The following is a 17,405-nucleotide window of genomic DNA, read 5'->3' on the forward strand; positions in this document are numbered from 1 at the left end:
GGCTGTGGAGGCCAAGTCACTGAATATATTTGAGGAGGAAATAGATTTCTGGACTTCAAAGGCATCAAGAGGTATGGGGAGAGAGCGGGAGTATGGCTTTGAGATAGAGGATCAGCCATGATCATATTGAATGGCGGAGCAGGCTTGAAGGGCTGAATGACCTACTCCTTCTTCTATTGTTCTATGTTTCCAAAATATTTTCGGTAGTGAATTAAACACAGTAGTAATGCACCATCACACTATGATTAAAATGACAACTAACTGCATGGGCAGAATTTTTATCTCAGCAGGCAGCCACTTGCCCAACCCGCTTGAGCGTAAAATGACGTGCCTTGACGTCAGGCGAGTGTCCTGGTGTCAATGGGAAGTTGCATGATATTTTGGTCGGCAGGGCACCCGCCAACAATTAAAAGGCCTGTTAAGGCCAATAACGAGTTAATTGAAACAAATTTTTCACTGCCTGTCCAACCTTATGTTTAGCGGGCAGGCAAAAATGCCAAGAGGCCTTTGCACTTTTTTTGAAAACCTCATCCACAGGCGGGATGAGGTTTCCAACATCAAATAAAAATGGAATAAATTTTTTAAAATTTCATTTATAACATGTCCGGTCTTCCTGAAAATTTAAAAGGGGCGGGATGACGTTGGGGTTTCCGCCCGATATCATCCCGTGTCATTTCACGTGACAGCGAGCGGGCCGCACCTCTGCTCGCCGACGGCAAAATTCTGACCATTGTGTTCTATTTGAAACTCCTGCCATTCAAAGAACAAAGAAAGTTTGTTTCCATTCATGGTAATGCAGCCAGAGAGGCTTTTAAGAATATGTGAGATATCTTTTCCTGTTGTCTACCAAAGGGGTACTGCTGGGCTACACCTCCACAGAAGCTTGGTGCACTCTATGGGCTGAATTTCATCAGGGTGGCCCACACAGTGGGCTAGAAACCCAAGCGTAACTCTGCCTTGGCTGTTGGTGGTTGGTGAGGACAGGTGGAGGGGGTCAATGCAGGTGTGACCTTATCACCAGGTCTGGGGGGGAGGCGGTGGTGGTGGGGGCTCCTCTGTGGGCAATGGAGTGCCCAATCAGGAGGGTCCCCCCTCACCCCTTAGCCTGCAGGGAAGCCCCCAGGTTTTACATTCAACCACCTTCCCCACCGCTGTGAGAATTCCATGGCTTTGGGAAGTTACAAGTACTCCAAACTCCCTCCCCACCCTTCCCAACACCTTCACTCTTGATTCTCTAGCAACCTCCCAACCTCGCAACACACTCCCATGGACCCCATTAAAATCACTCGATGTATCCTACCCAATTGGCTATTGCCCACAATAGCCTGTTTCCCACATTTGTCTAAACCATAAGTATTGGGAGAATTACCAGCGCCATAATTAAGACTGATCCTTTCTTTACCCAGCACCTGGATTGGAACTTCCCATCAGGACTCCATGGATTACGATCAAGATTGGGAACCACAGCTGACTTTTCTCCCCTTCTCAAGCCAGAAGCACTGAGAACAATTATTGTTCACTCTGGCTGGGCTCAGCTAATGCAAACAGACTGGGGACCAAATCTGGAATCTCTTTGGTATATATGGTATATTGTCAGTTCTACCATAAGGTCAACTATAATGTTGCATTCTTAGAAAGTACCCACAAATTTTGCCTATATTCTATCATTTTCTTAAAGGAACAAATATATCATAAATTTGTCAATTCTTTTTATAAGATACCTGGTACAAAATAAACCAGCTTCTGCGTACATACTGTGGGGAAATGAGACTCAATGGCAGGGATTTTCCGCTCTGGGCTAAAGTCTCATGGTGGGGGCAGAAAGCCAGAGCCCAGCAGAAAACGTCACCAAACTGTGCAATGCTGGCCTTTCAATTATGCAGCCGGGGGTATTTCTGGTATTTTACGTGACTTGGCGACAGGATGTCGCGCAACCCTGCCATCATATCCAGGGGCCATATTTAAAAGGCGCATGGACAGCTGCTGCTCTCGCCTAGTGGTCTACGAAATGGCCCGGTGACAGCAAGCTGCACCGGCACCCAGATTTAGTGACTCATCCCTGGAGGTACTGCTGAGTGCAGGAGAGGAGGGACATCTTGTACCCCAGGGATGGAAGGAAGAGGCCCGCCCGACTCACCAACCCTGCATGGGAGGCATTAACTAGGGCAGTAAATTTGAACAGTACACACCCAAGCCCTGCATTGCAGGAAAAGGATGAACTATCTCATCCATGTCACTAGAGTATGTGAACCCTCTATGCTCCAATTTACCTCACAGAGTGGGAATTGGATGATGGGCCTCAGTGGCCAGGCTATCAATCAGTGCTGTCCATGCATCAAGGGCTTCTCAAAGTGAAGCGCTGAGGCCTCATAGCCATACTGCAGTCCATGTAGTCTGCAGGTACGGAGGCGACTGCGGGACACTGACCCTGCCATGCAGAGAGCTCATAGTTGGAAAGGGGGTTGGGGTGTCTGGCATAGAGGGCATCAGCAAGCTCAGCAGATTTATGCCTCCTCATGTCTATTTCTTCTACGTCCTGGAGGGTGCTGCCAGAGAATCTTAGTGGTCTAGGTGCAGTGGAACTTTCATTAGCCATGGGTCGTTGCTGTCAACTGGCAGCATATGAACACTACCTGCGTCCCAAGTGCTCTCAAACCATTTTCTCTGGTTGTGCAGGAGAAATTAGTGCACAACAAGCTTGAGAGAGGACAGGGGGAGGCATGGCTGAACTGCAGCATCTGATGCCATACAAAGAGTGGGCTGGTAGATGAATGTAGGAATTGTAAGTTAAACTATTTCTTACTGTTATGGGAATCATGTGACTGTACAGACAAATTAGCCCTACACTTGGGGAATCTTAGGGATGGAGGTTTTTAGCTTTGGTCTCGGAACAAGCATGCAGCCTCATCAGGAGTCTGTGAATAAAGTTTAGTGTTTCTTATAAGAAACTAACCCTGCATTCTGAGTTTATTACAATTGGAGAAGAGGATAAATAGCACTGACGCAGCATCTTGCCTCGTGACTGTGAGTATTTCGATTTATTTTAAGGGTAAAAAAGAAGCATACTCACCAGTTCCTACTGCTAGAAAAACAAAAAAGAAATACTGGAAGCAGCTGACCAGTGATCCAGAAGCTAGAGTGTTACTGATGTGGGGGAAATCATGTACCTGAAGTTTGCAGATTTAAAGAAGCAGAATGCCACTACTGTCACAAGAAAGGGCATGTTGTTAAATAGTGCAGGACTAAGTCAAGACAGCCATTCAGATGGCTGGTCAAGTTAAACAAAGTGCTCAACAATGATGAGCCAGAAGTTACTGAGACTGAAGTTTATTCCCTACACAATCTGAGGGCCAGGAAAACTGAACCAATCACTGTTACGCTTCAAGTAAATGCAAAGCTACTGCTCATGGAGGTTGACACAGGAGCATTGATCACAATGGTGGGAGAACACATCTTTAAATACCTCAGAGAATGTATTCAGCCATTGAGCTTGGAGAAAACTGCCGCTCGGTTACAAAAATATACAGGAGAAGCTAAATAGATGAAAGGCATCACCTCTGTACCCATATCATACAGGCAACAGATAGCTCAGCTGCCAATCATTGTTGTAACTGGAGGAGGAATTAGCCTTCTGGGCTGTGATTGGTTGGAAGAAATCAAACTAAATTGGTCAGAAAATTTTCAGGTCAGGACAAGAAGAAGTCCTGAGCTGACCAGGGAATATGATGGTGTCTTTTGGAATGAGATAGAAGAACCAAAGGACTTTCACAGGGAGCAAGGATCCCTCAGGTCGGAGTTGGTTCCATGGGAAAGTCACGAAAAGAGCCTAAATGAATGCAGTGCCGCTCTTAACCAACTGAAGAAACAGTTGGAAGAAAAAAACCAACAGTGTTCAGTGTTACAAGAGGAAGCCAAAAGATACAAACAAGAGACAGAAGAACTGAAGAATCAGTTGATGGAGACAAAAGAGCCATTAGAAGGAAAAGTCATGGAACTTTCCAAGATGCAAATGGGTAACTCAATCCCTGAACTGAACCAAGTTAAGACTTCACCCGAGAGAAATTTAGCCAATTGTGAAATCAGAACGAAGGATGAGATAAAACCCTGTGGCAAACACAAAAAGAAAATCAGACATCAAAGCTGAAAAGCCAATAGAATATGTATCCAGAACCCTTTCTGCGGCCGAGAAAAGTTACTCTCAAATTGAAAAAGAAGGCTTATCTATTGTTTATGGAGTAAAGAACTGCATGGTTGACAGTTCACCATAGTGTCACTAGCCACTGTTGGGCTTGTTTAGTGAAGATAAGGCAATCCCACTGATAACCTCTGCTAGAATTCAAAGACGGGCTTTAATTTTGTCGGCATACAAATACACTTTTATGCACTGTCCAGGTGTGCATAAAGCAAACGCAGATACCATCAGTCGTCTCCCTTGGCCCAAGAGTATTACATGTACCAGCACCTCAAGAGGTGGTACTTGCATTGAATTTCCTGGACTCCTTACCAGTCTGCGTGAGACAGGTAAAGAATTGGACAAATCCAGATCCAATTTTAGTGAAAGTCCATGAACAGGTATTACAAGGATGGTCAAATGCACAAGTTCCTGAAGAATCAAAACCATTCTTTACCAGTAGATCTGAGCTGAGTTGTCAAGATGTTATCATGTTATGGGGAGCAAGAGTTGTTATTGGAAGAACTTAATAGGGCGCATCCTGGTATTTTGAAAATGAAGATGCTCACTCGAAGTTATATCTGGTGGCCAGGTATAGGCAGTGATATAGAAAGAAAGGTGAAATGCTGTCTCCAGTGCCAGCAACAGCAGAAGTTGCCCATTTCAGTTCTACTGCCAGGAGTGCCTGGTCAACTCTGGGTTAGACTACATATAGATAATGTAGGTCCATTTTTAGGTACCATATTTCTTGTGATTATCAACACACATTCTAAATGGATGGATGTGTTTGAAGTGAGATCATCTACTTCATCTGCAACCATTGAAAAACTGCACCAGAGTTTCAGTGTTCATGGTCTACCTGAAATTATTGTGTCAGACAATGGTATGGCTTTCACTAGCACTGAATTCCAAAGATTCATGAACCTAAATGGGATTAAACATGCCAGAACAGCACCTTCTCATCCTTGTCCAATGGGTTAGCAGAAAGAGCAGTACAAACCTTTAAAACAGGGTAGGATGGGAGGGTAGGTACCATTCTTCCACCCCAGTGGAGCAGACAGTGATGGGGATAGCCAGGATGGTGGAAGAGGAGGCAGTCAGGCCTGGCAAAATGGGAGTTCATGGCGGAGCTGGTAATTACAGAGTACAATGTGGTCATTAAGGGGGTGCAGTGCAATCCACACCATCCAAAAGCAGTGTAACTCCTTCTACTCTTCTAGGCTAGCTCTTATCATCTCTTCTTATGTCCCCCAGAGGTGCAAGAAGGAGATGAAGAAGCATCATCAAACCTTACAGGCGGACCATTACCAGTGCAGATACACTCAGCTTGATGGGTCCTCATGTATGTGTAGAAAGGGTGGTACAGGGTGATGATCATGGCACCAGTCTGCATGAGGAGGTGCCTGAAGCAGAGGCAGCTGTGTGCAGTCCCCCCCCTTGGAGGACAGAGGACAGACACCAGTTCAGTTGGGCACAGTTGAAGGGCCTCAGGATTCACTGGAATGGAAGCTCCATTCAGACAAGCAGCAGCAGATGTGTTTTGGTGTTCCCTGACGCAGTGTGGGGTCATGGGCAGAGAATGGAGGAGTCCATACAGCCCATGTACAGCACCATGGTTCAGGGCTATGAGCACATGAGCTCCTCCATAGAGAGAATGGCCAACCTCTTGGAGAGTCATTTGCATATTATTTGGAGTGGATGCAGGAACCACGCACTGATGTCCAAAAGATCCAAGAGAAGCTAGACATTGTGGACTGGTCAGTGGCACTGGTGGCACAGAGATACTTGGAGGAGATGACAGCTGTGCCTCAGTTAGTGTCCTCTGCGAGGTGTCTAGAGGGTCACCCAAGGGCTGAGGCAGTTACTGAAGATGATGAGGATGCCATCCCTCACAGGGCACCCTCATCATTCCCGGCCTCCTTAGTCCCTCTGATAGAGGGAGGATATGTGTAGCAGGGCCAAGTGATGGAGGTAGCTTCTGGATAGATGCAGGCCTCTGGAGATGCCCACATGGGTACCTCCATGATGAAGACAATCACCATGTGTATCGCATGTGCAAGCCAAGACAAGTGAGCAGGGTGCCTTCACCTCCTTTGAGGCCACAAGAGGAGCACAGCATAGGAGTGGCTTGGCATGGAAGCCAGCACTTTGTGCCAAGCACTACCTGGGTCACTGGGGCGTGTACTCACTGTCTCTGTATACTGCTTTCCTCTCTTGGCACTGTATAAATTATGACACTTTAAGCCAGATGCCTGGGACCCCTATCGTTGCTGCGGTGACAGGAAAAGTGGAATGAGGTGATGAAAGAGATAACAGGATCCTCCATGGTGAGGGAACAGTCTCCAGTTAGATGTGCTTCCTTTATTGGCCATAAGTGATTAGTTGTTCCAGGTTGCATCTTCCACGCATTTCTTAGCACAGGTATCTCACAGTCCTTTCCATGCCCTGCCCCTCAACCTGGGTCAGAGGGGCTCAGCTGAAATTTTCCTGAATCAGGAGATCCCTGACATTCATGACATCCTCACGAAACCTTCATGCCCCGAGTTGTGCCTGGCCACCTCATTGTGCAGCAGGGGCACCTCTCTGTTCAGCGCATCTTCTTCTGCCTCCTCTTCCTCTCCCTCTCTCACTTCCTGCTCCTCCCCTAATGAGCTGTCTTCTACCAGAGCCTCAACATCCTCAAGGTCCACATGTTGTTATGGGGAATACAGCAGATCACTACAATGACAGAGGCTGTTGCAGGATGTGTTAAAGTGCACCATCTGACTGATCCAGGCATTGGAAGCGCATCTTGAGAAGGCCTGCTCAATGGTTGTCCTAGTGAGCAGCTGGCATTGGTTGTATCACCTCTGTGCCTCTATTTGAGGTCCTAGACAGAGGTGAGTAGCCATCTCTTCAAGGGATTTCCCTTGACCCCTAGGATCCATCCATGGACTTTGGCAATCCCAAGTGAAGAGCTGAGGCAACATTGAATGGTGGAGAATGAAGGAATCATGACAGCTGCCAGGAAAGAGACATGCACACATGGAGGAGGTTCTTGTTCAGGGTGCAGACAGGTTGTATGTTGAGAGACTGACAGACCTTCCTGTTGATGTATCAGAGTGGGTGACCTCTGGATGACTTGATGGCTACATGGATGCAATTGATGATGCCCTGCACCTGGGGGAATCTAGCAATAGCACTGAAACCCATTGCCCTCTGTGCCCGTGAGACTGTGTCCGTCATTAAATGAATGTACTTTCCAGCTCTGGCAAAGAGGACGTCAGCAGGATGCATTGGTGTGCTACCATTTGCAAGATGCCAGCAAGGTCTGCTACTGATCACTGGGAAGAGCCAGAGGCCAAGATGTTCATGGCCACAATGACTTTGATGGCTACCAGCAGGGCATGGCAACCAGTCCTATGAGGAATGAAATCTTCGATGACAAGGTCACAGATGTCTGTGACCACCTGCCTGGAGAGTCGCAGTCTTCTATGGTACTGGGTTCCAATGGTATCTCCAAGTAGCTCAATTTTCAGCGGTGGATCCTGTGTTGAGTGTATAGCATTTGAGTTCCTTCCTGTTGCTCTTTTCTCTCCCGTACTTTTCTGCTGCTTGGTGTTCTTCCCTTCCTGCAGAGGGTATTGCCTTCATCGCTATTGGCCCAAAATCTGAGAGTCATGCTCACATTGTCAGTTGCAACCTTCCCTTTTGACAGGTGGCTACCCTTTTGTAATTGGCGGGCTTGCCCCCTGGTCTTCTATCCCATGATGCCAGGGGTGGTGCCAACCCCCTTTAACACTCAAGTGCTGAGAGCCCACTCTCCCTGCAATCTGCGCAGCATCAAGGACACCTCCTTTCCAAATTCTGAGTCTCCCTGTGCCTCACTGACCCTCTGATGGGGCCAAGGTAATTCTGTGGGTCAGCCATTACTGACTCCCACTCTGTAGCCACCTCCTTTCAGCTGATCAGCAATGGACAGCATGCATAATCTGAGCGTCCCATCAAAACTTCAACCTGAACCTCTAATAACATCTTAATGAGCTGCTTAACAATTTAATTGGCCTCAATCTTGAGATGGACAGATTGCTGTCCTGCCATTCCACTGCCCTGGTGAATATTACCAACATCGCTGAGAATGATTTATCCAAATTGACATGTTGGCAAGTTTTGGCCTCAAATGCCTCCAATCCTGACATCGAGGGTGGGGGATGGGGACTGAAAACACAGCCCAAAACAGACAATAACCATCTGTATTAGTTCCCCTTTATTTTCCTAGTGACAGGCCAAATAATTATATGGCACCACTCCTGTTTTCTGGGTGCTAAACTGCAGCCTAAACCTCAAACCTGGTGGCCAGGAAACGATTATTATGAGCTGGAAATGCACTGCACAGGCAGCTTTCCCTGAAGCAGCATTCGGTCCTTTGCATATGAAACTAAGTGGCTTAATGCCTGTTTGATATCGCCAGTGCAAATTGGGATTGCACTTGGTGGTGTTGGAGGAATGGGGGGTGCTGGCGAGGTTTTGGAGCAATGTTTGGTGAAGGTTTCAGGCTGTATAGTCATAGGGGAGCAGGAAAGGGATGTCCCAGGCTGTCTATTTTGGAGGGTGTCACAGGCTGTCTATTCTGGGGGCTGTTGGAGGCTGTGGATTCTGAGGGTGCCACAGGCTGTGTATTTTGGGGAGTGTCACAGACTGTCTATTCTGGGGTGTTTCACAGGCTGTCTATTCTGGGGGGTGTCACAGACTATCTATTCTGGGGAGTGTCACAGACTGTCTATTCTGGGGAGTGTCACAGACACTCACCTACCCTCTAACCTCTCCATCCCCACCCCCCCACCCCCAGTTGAAAGAAAAGGGGAAAAGTAGGGCAAATATATTTAACATTACAGACTGTCTATTCTGGGGTGTGCCACAGGCTGTCTATTCTGGGGAGTGTCACAGACTGTCTATTCTGGGTTGTGTCACAGGCTGTCTATTCTGGGGGGTGTCACAGGCTGTCTAATCTGGGGAGTGTCACAGACTGTCTATTCTGGGGTGTTTAACAGACTGTCTATTTTGGGGTGTTTCACAGGCAGTCTATTCTGGGGGATGTCACAGACTGTCTATTCTGGGGTGTGTCACAGGCTGTCTATTCTGGGGGTGTCACAGGCTGTCTATTCTGGGGGATGTCACAGACTGTCTATTCTGGGTTGTGTCACAGGCTGCCTATTCTGGGGGGTGTCACAGGCTGGCTATTCTGGGGTGTTTAACAGACTGTCTATTTTGGGGTGTTTCACAGGCAATCTATTCTGGGGGATGTCACAGACTGTCTATTCTGGGGTGTGTCACAGGCTGTCTATTCTGGGGGGTGTCACAGGCTGTCTATTCTGGGGGATGTCACAGACTGTCTATTCTGGGTTGTGTCACAGGCTGTCTATTCTGGGGGGTGTCACAGGCTGTCTATTCTGGGGTGTTTAACAGACTGTCTATTTTGGGGTGTTTCACAGGCAGTCTATTCTGGGGGGATGTCACAGGCTGTCTATTCTGGGGAGAGTCACAGACTGTATATTCTCGGGAGTGTTACAGGCTGTCTATTCTGGTGTGTTTCACAGGCTGTCTATTCTGGGGAGTGTCACAGACTGTCTATTCTGGGTTGTGTCACAGGCTGTCTATTCTGGGGGGTGTCACAGGCTGTCTAATCTGGGGAGTGTCACAGACTGTCTATTCTGGGGTGTTTAACAGACTGTCTATTTTGGGGTGTTTCACAGGCAGTCTATTCTGGGGGATGTCACAGACTGTCTATTCTGGGGTGTGTCACAGGCTGTCTATTCTGGGGGTGTCACAGGCTGTCTATTCTGGGGGATGTCACAGACTGTCTATTCTGGGTTGTGTCACAGGCTGTCTATTCTGGGGGGTGTCACAGGCTGTCTATTCTGGGTTGTGTCACAGGCTGTCTATTCTGGGGGGTGTCACAGGCTGTCTATTCTGGGGTGTTTAACAGACTGTCTATTTTGGGGTGTTTCACAGGCAGTCTATTCTGGGGGATGTCACAGACTGTCTATTCTGGGGTGTGTCACAGGCTGTCTATTCTGGGGTGTGTCACAGGCTGTCTATTCTGGGGGGTTTCACAGGCTGTCTATTCTGGGGTCTGTCACAGGCTGTCTATTCTGGGGTCTGTCACAGGCTGTCTATTCTGGGGGGTGTCACAGACTGTCTATTCTGGGGGGTTTCACAGGCTGTCTATTCTGGGGGGGTGTCACAGGCTGTCTATTCTGGGGGATGTCACAGGCTGTCTATTCTGGGGGATGTCACAGGCTGTCTATTTTGGGGTGTTTCACAGGCTGTATATTCTGGGGAGTGTCAAAGGCTGTGTCTTCTGGGGGTTGTTCTTACTTAAATGTATTGTGAGGCCTAATATTGGTTGCATTTAGATGCAGAGATTGTGAAGCCATCACAAACTAATTTCTAGGCTGCAATCTTTTATTAATGTCCCTTTCTTAACAATGAAAAGAAAAGACCAACATTTTGAGCCTTTCATCATAAGCATAACCTCTTCATTATGTTAACATTTGCTTGGCTCTAATGACATTTCCATAACTACCTGGAAAAAAAGTACTTATCTTTTATCCAGCTCCATCTTCATGCCAGCTGCTGCTCTCAGAATTGGCAGATTTCAACAAGGCTGGATCAAGGCCTGAGACTAATTGCCCCTCCAAACCAAGGGAGCCAATCTGACGGGAAAATAAGGCTGGATGGCCAGTTACCTTCACTCAAACTTTCACTCCCTCCATCACCAACACACCATAGTAGCAGTGTGTACTACCTACAAGATGTACTGCAGCAGCACACCAAGGCACCTTTGAAAGCACCTTCCAACCCCCAAAAAAGGATAGAAAATGGGATAGAAGGGGGGATAAAAAATGGAATAAAATCACGGAAAAATAAAAATAAGTGGATAAAAAATAAAAATGAATGTGGAAAAAAGTGGATTAAAAAAGCTGATGAGGATGGAGGAGACAGTTCATGGTCTGAAGTTGTTGAGTTCAGTGTTAAGTCTGGAAGGCTGTAAAGTGCCTAATCGGAAGATGAGGCGCTGTTCCTCCAGTCTGCGTTGGCAAATGTAAATACTGTTTGTGGACATTTAAATGGAGTATGTTGAATATTAAATTTTACAGTAACAGTCAAAATGAAGCTTCGGTGCTTCAAATGCTATGTCTTAAACAACCCAACCCAAAGCCTTTGATCCTGAGAACTCTTATCCCAGAACTTCTTGTTATTTGATGCACAGAAGAAGAGCACCAATATTTACTAAAAGCCACGAAGACAGACAAAAGAATACTTTTTATTGACTTGTAAAGCTGCTATGGAGGGAACAGAAACCCTTTGATATTCATGACTGTTTGGCATATCACCAAAAATTGAGCTTCACAATGCTCATAAACCAGAGCTGCCAGCGCAGTGACAGTCAGTGAGTCTATCAGTAAGTCTGCATTCACATCGAAAGGGCTTTATCTTAAATTCTTGGATGTTCCCTTTTATAGTACTATTCACTGACAATAAATGTCATCAAAATGTTGTACAATCATGCTGTATGTTGAAAGAAGATCTTTTTCTAAATGAACTCGAGATATTTGTGACTGATTTAGGTTTAGGATGTGTTGCAGTATCTGTCTTTCTTACTAAATGGGCGAGCATTTTGAAACATTATTAAGATAAGTTTTCCACCTGTGTACTCCTGGGACAGAACCTGAGAGCGTTTAGAGGGAAATGACACACATACAGCCTATGATTTTGCATCTATGGGCAGAATTTCTAGCTCACTGCGTGGGCGCGCACCCGACCTGATCTGATGCAAAGTCGCACGAAACGACGCCGGGCGAGCTTTCCAACATCGTCCCGCGTTCGCACGATAATTCGGTCGGCGGGCACATACAAAAGTTAGAAGCGCACCAGCCAACAATTAAGAAGCTAATTAAGGTAATTAAAAGTGCAATTGTCTCTGATTTTTTTTATGGTCCGTCCAACCTTACGGCTGACGGACAGGCGAATCAGCTAAGCAGACTGCATTTTTCATGAAACCTCATCTAAGGGCAGGATGAGGTTTCCAGTATTGAATGTAAGAAAAATAAGACAGCATTTTTATCATGTATATGTTCAGGTGACTGTAATACTTGCACATTCTTTCCCTGATTTTAAAAACTTCATTTAATGCCTTTCAGGTCTTCAGCAACCTAAGGCAGCTCTCTGCCCTCAGGGAGCTTCCTGTCAGCCTTCGCCCGCGTCCGTGCTGAAGTCAGCGCCCGCCCTCCTCCTGCCCCCGCCCCAACAGCGCTGAGCTTCTCAGTGTGCATTTCACACTGGCTGGCGGTTAATTGGCCAGCCAGTGTGACATCGCAGTCGGGGGCCAATTATGGTCGGCGGTCCGTTTCTGGCCTATCCCTTGCCTGCCAATCGCGCCCGCCTGATGACCTAAAAATTCTGCCCGATGAATCAGAGGTTGTGGGCAGGGAATCACCCGACATTCTCTCTCAGTAGTTGTGCCTACACATCAGGAGTGGTTAAATAAAAAACAAATCCCTTATTCTATTGTTGCTTTGAGATTTGAGGCTTAATCATTGGCAGCATTAAAAAATGACCAGATTGTTCACCACACGTTGGATGTATGCCTTATACTGACAAGAGAGATAGCAGGAAGGCACAGTAATTGTGTTTCTTTTTACAACATAATCAATGCGAAGCTGGCACAGATGAAATTGAAAGGTAGCAGCAGAAAATAAAAACATAATTAATAAACATAAAAGAGGAAAAGTGTAGATATTGAATATAAACATTTTCAATAATCACTGCAATATTCAAAATAGCATCTATTCACTGCCTTTAAAAAGAGAAAGATACCACTTGTGAGGAAGGTGATGTCTTTCCTCTTTGCATCTGTCAAGTGTACCAGGAACTTGAATTCAGTGCATTAATACAAATAATGTTGATAAAATACACTTTTTAAAATCTTGTATAGTAACTTTGTGTAGTATTTGCATATTAACTCTCACATTGTCAAGGCATCCCAAGGTGCCAATGAATTACATTTGAAGTGTAGGTAAAGTGTAGAACTTTAATTATCCGAATATAGACTGAGATTGTAATACTTGTAAAAGGCAAAGAGGGAGAAGAGTTTCTGAAGTGTGTTCAGGAGAATTTTCTAGATCAGAGTGTTTATGGCCCAGTGAGGAAAGTGGAATGAGATGGGTCTATTGCATCAAGTGTCAGTAGGGAAACATTTAAGGGAAAACGATCATAGTATCATAAGGTTTAGGTTGCCATGGGAAAGGAAGAAGAACAACCCAGACTAAGGATAATTAATTGGGGGAGAGACAATTTCAATGGTGAGAATGAATCTATCCCAAAATTGTCAGGCAAAACTGCAATGGAGAAATGTTCAGTACAGTCAAATTACATTCTCAGAAGGGGAAAAGATAGGACAAACAAAGCCAGAGCTCCCTGGATGAGACAGACAGAGAGCAAGGTGAAACAAAAAAAAAGTGTAAGACAGGTTGATAATACAAGTGGAAATCAGGCATGCGAAGAGATAGGCGACTACACTGGAGTGAGATGGAGACTGAGGTAAGTAGCAAATTGGGTTCACATGGGAATTTGGTGTATGGGGGAAAGAGGTGTTGTATACGTAGGAATTATTCTAAGCTAATTAAGTGAGTAATTAAACTAAGTTAACTAAATAATATAAGTAACAATGGCAGGACAGGTGTTATGTTGCAGCTATGGAATATGGGAAGTTTTGGATGCCAAGGCGATCCATGACAAACATGTCTGCAGAAAGTGTAAGCAGCTAGAGGAATTCTGTATCAGGATTATTGATCTGGAAGCCAAACTGCAGACACTGTGACAAAGGGACAGCAATAATCATGGGTGATTTTAATCTACATATAAACTGGAAAAATCAAGCTGGCTGTAGTAGCCTGGATGAAGAGTTCATAGAATGCTTTCGAGGTAGTTTTTTTAGAGCAGCCTGTTCTGAAACCAACCAGAGAGCAGGTTGTATTAGACTTGGTATTATGTAATGTGACAGGATTAATTAATGACCTCAGAATGAAGGTCCCTCTGGGTAGCAGCAACCACAATATGATTGAATTTTACATCCAGTTTGAAAGGGAGAAGAGTGGAACTAAGACTAGTATTTTAACCTTAAAAAAGGGCAACTATGTGGGCATAAAAGCTGAGCTAGCTGACGTGAACTGGGGTAGAAGGCTAGAGGATAGAACAATAGAGAAGCAGTGGCAGACATTTAAGAGGTTATTTCAGAATAATCAGAATAAGTATATTCCTACTATAAAGAAAAATTCTAAGGGGAGGACCCACCATCTGTGGTTAACTAAAGAAGTTAAGGAAAGCATCAAACTTAAAGAAAACGCATAAAATTGCACAAAGATGAGTGGCAGGTCAGATGATTAGTCAGAATATAAAGAACAGCAGAGAATGTCTAAAAGGTTAATCTGGAGAAGGAAAGTGAGATGAGGAGAAATTTCTTCGCCCAGAAAGTGGTGAGCCTATGGAATTCGTTACCACAGAAAGTAGTTGAGACCAAAACAGTGTATGTTTTCAAGAAAGAGTTAGATATAGCTCTTGGGTCGAAAGGGATCAAAGGGTATGGGGAGAAAGCGGGAGCAGGCTATTGAATTGGATGATCAGCCATGATTACAATGAATGATGGAGCAGGCTCAAAGGGCCGAATGGCCTACTCCTGCTCCTAGTTTCCATGTTTCTATGTAATTAGAGTTTGAGAGGAAGCTAGCTAGAAATGCAAAAATGAATAGCAAGAATTTCCTCAAGTACTTAAAAAGGAAAATAGTAAGTAAAGTGAGTGTTGATTCTCTAGCGAGTAACACTGGGGAGTTAATAGTAGATAATAAGGAAATGGTAGATGAAATGAGGAAATATTTTACTGCTATCTTTACTATGGAGGAACAAAAAAACATTCCAGTAATAGCTGCAAATCAGGAGGTGGAAGGGAGGGAGGATCTTGGTGAAATTACAATCACTAGGGAAGCGGTACCGAGCAAACTGATGGAGCTGCTGGCTGAGAGTCTCTGAGTCCTGATGGACTTCATCCTAGGGTCTTAAAAAAGGTGGCTAATGAGGTAGTTGATATGTTGGTGTTAATTTTCCAAAATGCCCTAGGTTCTGGAAAAGTTCCATCAGACTGGAAAGTAACAAATATAATCCCTCTATTCAAGAAGGGAGGGAGGCAGAAAACAGGAAACTATAGGCCAGTTAGCTTGACGTCTATCATCGGGATGTTGTCAGAATTGATGATTAAGGAGGTTATAGCTGGGCATTTAGAGAAACTCAAGGTAATCAGGAAGAGTCAGCATGGTTTTGTGAAAGGGAAGTCAAGTTTAACCAATGTATTGGAGTTCTTTGAAGGAGGAACATGTGCTGTGGATAAAGGGGAGCCTGTAGACAGAAGGCATTTGGTAAGGTGCCACATCAAAAGTTATTGCGGAAAATAAAAACTCATGGTTAGTGGGTCACATATTAGCATGGATAGAAGATTAGCTGGCTGGCAGAAAGCAGAGAATATGCATAAAAAAGTCTTTTTCTGATTGGCAGGATATGACAAGTGGAGTCCTGCAGGGGTCTGTGCTGGGGCCTCAACATTTTACAATTAATATCAATGACTTAGATGAGGGGAGTGAAGGCATGATAGCTAAATCTGCAGATGACACAAATATAGGTAGGAAAGTATGTTGTGAAGAAGACATGAGGAGATTGCAGACAGAAATAGGTTGAATGAGTGGGCAAAAATCTGACAGCTGGAGTGTAATGAAGTTGTTCACTTTGGCAGGAAGAATAAGTAAACAGAGTATTACTTAAATGGCTGCAGAATTCTGAGGTGCAGAGGGATCTAGGTGTTCTAGAGCATGAGTCACAAAAAGTTAGTACACAGGTACAGCAAGTAATTAAGAAGGTCAATGGAATGCTATCCTTTATTACGAGAGGAATTGAACATAAAAGTAAGGATAAAAATAGCTGGAAAAACTCAGCAGGTCTGACAGCATCTGCAGAGAGGAATACAGTTAATGTTTCGAGTCCGTATGACTCTTCATCAGAACTAAAAAACATTCCAGTAATATCTGCAAATCAGTCCCACCCACCTCCCACCCTCCTCGACCAGCTAATATTTCAATTTTTCCTTAGTTCTGATCAAGAGTCATACGGATTCCAAACGTTAACTGTATTCCTCTCACAGATGCTGTCAGACCTGCTGAGTCTTTTCAGCTATTTTTGTTTTTGTTTCAGATTTCTAGCATCTGCAGTATTTTGCTTTTATAAAAGTAAGGATGTTATATTCAGTTATACAAGGCACTGCTGAGACCACATTCCAAATATTGTGTACAGTTTTGGTCTCCTTATTTAAGGATGGATGTAAATTCATTGGAGTCGGCTCAGAGGAGGTTTACTAGATTGATACCTGGAATGAGCAGGTTGTCTTATGTGGAAAGGTTAGACAGACTGGGCTTGTTTCCACTGGAATTGAAAAGAGTGAGAGGTGATTTGATTGAAGTATATAAGATCCTGAATGGTCTTGACTAAGTAGATGTGGAAAAGATGTTTCATGTTGTGAATGAGTCCAGAACAAGGGAACGCTGTTTTAAAATTAGTGGTTGCCCTTTTAGGACAGAGATGAGAATTTTTTTTTCTCTCAGGGTGTTGTGTGACTTTGGAACTCTCTGCTTCCGAAGGCGGTGGAGGTGGGGTCATTGAATATTTTTAATGCAGTGGTACATAGATTCTTGTTAGGCAAGGGAATCAAAGGTTATTGGGAGTAGGTGGGAATTTGGCAGGCTCATTGGGCTGAATAGCCTACTTCTGCTCCTATGTTGTATGTTCGTATATATGAATGTATAAAGTTCAAATGGGAAGTGAAAAAAGAAATAAGAGTAGCAAAAAGAGCATGAGAAGAGACTGGTAGCTGACATATAAGGGAATCAAAAGTCTTCTATACTCATATAAGTAATAAAAGGATGGTAAATAGAAGAGTAAAGCTGATTTGGAACCAAAAAAGAGGTTTATGCATAAAAATAGAGGGCATGGTGGAGGTACTAAATGAGTACATTGCTGGAGAATTGTAAACATTGCATCATTATTCAAAAGAGGAGATAAGGGTGACAATCAGAACAAAATTAACAGCCACTTGGACAAATGTGGGTTAACTAAGAAAAATTAGCACAAACTTGTTAAAGGTAAATTGTGCTTA

Source organism: Carcharodon carcharias, chromosome 11, assembly GCF_017639515.1.
Source record: "Carcharodon carcharias isolate sCarCar2 chromosome 11, sCarCar2.pri, whole genome shotgun sequence".
In the NCBI taxonomy this organism is placed as follows: Eukaryota; Metazoa; Chordata; class Chondrichthyes; order Lamniformes; family Lamnidae; genus Carcharodon; species Carcharodon carcharias.